Here is a 4,765-nt window from a genome sequence, read left to right as displayed (position 1 = left end):
ATTTGAACAAATATTTGATAGATCTTTAAAAAAACTCATTTTCGCATTGAAAAATGAAATGAAAATTTTGTATGTAATCAATCATGACCAATTTATATGGTCAAAATATCTGCAAGTTGTTTGGTCCGCTCTGATTGGTCCATAGGTATATCACGCGGATCATGCATCAACCACCGTCGGATGCTTCTGGATCCAACGGCAGCCCTCACCCCCTCACCCTCTCACCCAAACCCTAACTTCCCTGATCCACTCTCCCCCTCTCGTCCCACAACCGCCACCCCCCTCTCGCTCCTCCTCCGTCTCAATCTCTCGATCCCCAACCACCCAGCCATCGCCGCCGCCGTCCTCCGTCCTCTCCCCCAACCCCGGCCACCGGCGACCCCTCCCCTACCCCTTCTCTCCCACGGCCGCGGTCGGATCCGCACTCCCTCCACGACCTAGACCTAGCCGCATGGCACGACCATAGCCATGGCGGCGGCCAGATCCACCCCCTCCCCTGCTCCGTTCCCTCGACGCCCGGCGGTCAGATTCGTCCCCTCCTCTCTCTCTCCAAGATCCATATGCCGCCGCCGCCATCCTATCCCCTTCCCTCACCTCACAACCTCCCTCTCCCCGACCCATACCTCCCTCTCTCTGCCATCCCAACCCCTATCGCGCCGCCGGCCTCCCCCATCCCCGCCGACGACGACCTCCTCATCTCCCCCAACCTCAGCCCCACCGCCGCGTCCCTCCTCCTCCTCTCCCACCACGCACAGATCGGCGAGGCACCACATCTAGTGGCTGGTGTCTCCGCCTCCGCCCGTCAGGTGCTCGTCAAGTGGCTCCAGGCGTCTCTGCCTCCGCCGGCGCCACCGGGCGCCCCCCGCTATGGCGGCGTCGGTCCGACTGGTGGTGGCGTCGGTGGAGCTCGGGGCCAAGGTGGGGCGGCAGCTGGTGGAGGTGGTGGGCCTGCGCCGCACCGTGATGGCCTACGATGATGTCATCTACCGCAGCACTCTACCCTGCCATGACGGCCAGCCCGGCCTCCTCTAGTTTGGCTCCAGCACCTTCGAGGTACCATCTTCGCACTGTCCATCATGGGTTTGGCTCGCGACCAAATCTTCGTTTGTTTGCCGATGGATTCCCTTAGTAGCATGCATGTGGAGTTCGATTTAGATGCTGCTGGACTAATAGAGACATTTGGGTGCGCTTTGGCATGAGTAGGTCAAGTGATTTGGCACTATTGCTTGATTTGATGCAGCTGTGCACCATTGATTTGGCACTATTGCATCACTGCAGGAGCTTGACTATTGCAATCCTTACTAGCAAGCATTTAAGGAAATTTACTTGACACTATTGCTCGATTTGGCAGCCCTGTGGTATGCTGTTACTTTTGTTGTTGGAGAATTATCTGTTGTGGTTGCCATGGCATAGTTAGCTTTACTTTTGATGCCTCACAGTTCTCTCCAGTTGGTGTTTTGTTGGATTTGATGAGAAGTTGACAATCCTGGCGGGTGTAGGACCTGCACACCATTGGATTTTGGCTCTTGGATGATTCACTTAGGAATACCTAGAACTGCAGCAAAATGCTTGCATGCTTTTCTGTTTTATTACCTAGATCCTGGCGGGTGTTTGTTCACAGGATCTTGTTAGATGATTGTTTTCATGTGATGTCAGATTTCCTACTCTGTTGTGCTCATTGTGCATATATCAATGAAAGCATGCCATTTTCTGCTCTGGTATTGCAGAACGAGGACAGCACCAAGGTTGAGTACAAGGTGTGGAACACCTTCAGATCAAAGCTGGCTGCCGCTGTTCTTGGTGGCGTCAACAACATCTGGATTGTAAGTTCGTTGTGCTTTAGCATGTATTCTTTGTGTCAAAACCTTCGTGCTCCAGGTTGTTTTGTAGATTAAACTTATATCATTATTTATGTCCTAACCCTGCACTTGTTAATTCAGGCTCCTGGTGCTCGTGTGCTCTATCTTGGTGTTGCCTCAGGAACAACAGTGTCTCATGTGTCTGACATTGTTGGAACGGTGAGATCTCATGGCTACTTACTATAGGTTAATGGTTTCCATTAAAGGAAGTTGCTATCTTACATCAATCTTGTGACTTGCAGACTGGGTTAGCACCCTGCAAAGTACCGCATGTTGGTCGGCATGGTTGACGTTATCTTCTCAGATGTTGCACAGCCTGACCAGGTATACCTGTCATCATATGAATGCCCACAATAACTATTTGCGCATTAACATTGCCTATGGTAGAGCCGTCTGTTATGGTATGTCATTGACTGCTATGTTTTGATCACCTTCTGTGGCTACATTAGAACTTAGCAAATGATGAGCTTACTCGGATTCCCCTTCAGGACATCACAATGGATGATGCGAAATCGAGTATCTGATGCATTTTAAGCCCAATGCTAGTCCATTTCTCAGTTATTTTGCTGCATTTTTTATTTTGAATTTGCTATGCTTTCGTTTTATTTTGCCCTATCGCTTGCATGCTTTTCTATTCCTGGGCCAAGTAAATTTTGGTTACTTAATTAATTTAGTTCCTGTGCAGCGCATAGTCCTAGTGTTATTGTGGCATATAATGGATCCTCTTATTAACTGAAACCAATGCAGCTCTGTAATCTGAAAGTTAATTCCATTCAGCTTGGGTGAATCATATTATCTGTAACATGAAACTTGGCACCACATTTAATACACTACAAAAGGGATTTTCTTTCATTGATCAGGCTGAGTAGTGAAAAATCAAAATAGAGGTGCGACCATATGTTGTACAGGGGCACATGTCCGACTTGCTTCTTGGACAAGTCCTAATTGAATCATTCCTATGGTCCCTTCATTGAGCTAGCTATCGTTCTTCGGGTGTTTTGTTGCAATTTTTCGATGTTTTCTGTTCTTTTTCTATGAATCAATGTTCCATCCTTTGCAATCATATTATTATGATTAAAGACTACCTGCTGATTTAGAAATCGAGGAACATATTATCTGAGAAGATAATGGAAGTGTGAGAAATTAGAGTCGTCTTTGTATGCTATACCATATATATGCTATTTATTTGTATGCTATTTATCCATGTGATGCAACATTATCTGTATGCTATTTATCCATGTGATGCAACATTTTAATAAACTTGTTAAACTGTTTGTCAAAATTTAAAATTACGCTCCCTTGTGAAATTTATTGAGATGATCTATGCTATAAGGACCTGGAGCATCTATTCTGAAATCATAGCTACAAGTTGTTGTTGTCGATGGTGCCATGGTGGTGCACAATGTCTTTGGACTTCTCTGAGTTGAAGGTTCATTCAAGATTAACCAATGATTCATGTGAGCATCTATTCTGAAAACCGGCAGCAGTTTTTTATTTCCTGGAACTGTTTCAATACTGCTAGAGTCTAATGCTTACACTAGCTTCCCTATCTTATCCCTATGCAAAGACTCATTGTACAAATCAGATACAAATATGATCCCATGTATGAGTAAAGCTGGATGACCATCCATTTCGTAAGATTAAATAATTGGTAGAACACGTTATCTAGAGAACTAAATTGTTTGAAGCACTAAAGTTGAATTTGCATGCCGCTGAATACTATGTAAATTCTACACTACTGAAAGTGTGCAGCTTATGATTCCTTTGCTGAAACATGAATGTACAGACGGGAGTATCACAACATGCATATACTGAAGATGGGAGTATCACAACATGCTTATGTAGTTTCTGTATTTTTGTTAAAGCATATACTCTAGGAGGACCAGCACCATCTCAGGTTTGTCACTTGCTCCTCCACTTCTCTTACCTTCTTCTCCATCTCCCCATCTAATTCATGCGTTTCTTTGTAGGTTGCTCCGATCTGGTTGTGTGAAGGAACATGCAAGGTCTGCTACTGCTGTTGTGCTCCCTTGAACGATCTGGTGAAGGACAATTTGGTCCATAGGTCCAATTACTGTATCCAGCTATCACACTTTTAGAGCTTGTAATGTGGTGATTCCAATTGTATTACGTGTTATTGGTAGAGCAAGAGCTCCATACTGATTCTGGCTGTTGTTATTTGAAGTATTACATGTGTTTTATGTCTGTTGAATTTAAATATTTGTTATTTATTCACTGGCACATTGAAATCTGAAGAACATGACCTTGACATGAGGGACCCACGAAACAGAACCTGACATTTCGGACCCACTTACCTGAATCTGAAAAAACAAGAAAACAAAGGCCATGGCCCAAAAATAAAAAGGCTAAAATGTTGGGCTATGCCAATGTGGCTGACAAAAACTGATATATAAAATATAAATAGGCTGAATTGATGGGCTTGGCCCATGCAGCTCATGAAAATTGACAAAAAAACATAAATGGGCTAAATTAATGGGCTGGGCCCATATAAACACCGAATTGGACCGGGCTGATTCTTGTGCCACATCAGATTGCCACGTCGGATGCCTACGTGGCCTGGGGAGGCCGCTAGTGACCAAAACGAAACAGTAGGCATATTTTGGTCGTAAACGTCTACGACCTTCTCATAGAGAAGGTCGTGAGTGTTAGTTTACGACAGCCAGCTTTTGACCTTCTGTTTTTGGTCACAAAAAGGTCGCAAATGGAAAACAATGACCTTTCAGTGACCAATAGTCAAGGTCACAAGTTGACATATTTCTTGTAGTGTCCTTCACCTCCGTTGGACGAATCTTGCCAATAGACAAGTCTTGAATTGCTTCTGAAGGGTCTTTGTCTCCTACATCAATTGGCAATTGCTCTACTAGAGAGCCATTAGATTCATCAAA

The 4,765-nt window shown here is 45.0% G+C and overlaps 1 non-coding gene across 1 annotated transcript; it reads left to right on the top strand.

Moving 5' to 3' along the window:
* Window positions 1–2,312: 2,312 nt before the first annotated feature.
* On the top strand, window positions 2,313–2,387 carry LOC119327106. The gene has a single exon (XR_005158389.1). It is a non-coding gene; the product is annotated as a small nucleolar RNA snoR60 (small nucleolar RNA).
* Window positions 2,388–4,765: the final 2,378 nt, after the last annotated feature.

This window comes from Triticum dicoccoides, chromosome 6B (genome assembly GCF_002162155.2).
Source record: "Triticum dicoccoides isolate Atlit2015 ecotype Zavitan chromosome 6B, WEW_v2.0, whole genome shotgun sequence".
NCBI classification, from domain to species: domain Eukaryota; kingdom Viridiplantae; phylum Streptophyta; class Magnoliopsida; order Poales; family Poaceae; genus Triticum; species Triticum dicoccoides.
This window is presented reverse-complemented; position numbering and strand designations above follow the sequence as displayed.